This window comes from Penaeus monodon, chromosome 15 (genome assembly GCF_015228065.2).
Source record: "Penaeus monodon isolate SGIC_2016 chromosome 15, NSTDA_Pmon_1, whole genome shotgun sequence".
Taxonomy (NCBI): Eukaryota; Metazoa; Arthropoda; class Malacostraca; order Decapoda; family Penaeidae; genus Penaeus; species Penaeus monodon.
Window position 1 is genome coordinate 11,773,469 of NC_051400.1, and position 248 is coordinate 11,773,716.

General features: G+C 28.2%; 1 protein-coding gene across 1 annotated transcript in view; it reads left to right on the top strand.

Moving 5' to 3' along the window:
* The window catches only part of LOC119582211, a 36,474-nt gene that overhangs the window by 19,085 nt on the left and 17,141 nt on the right, over positions 1-248 (top strand). The gene's annotated exons all lie outside the window — the stretch shown is intronic.

Sequence of the window (248 nt, forward strand, 5' to 3'; positions counted from 1 at the left end):
AGATAGTACAGATCTACCAGGGTATATTAAATGTGAAATTAGAATTAATTTTATATGATGTGTATATATATACAAGTTGAATAGTTTTCATATATATTTCCCAATCTAATTTTATTGGAATTTGTATGATGTTCATACTTTAGGGGACCATATTCAGAACGCAAAATACTCCTTTTTCAAGTCTCTGGTGTTCGAATGATATTGCTGGTCGGGATGTTTCATTAGCAACTTGTATAATTATTTTTTTA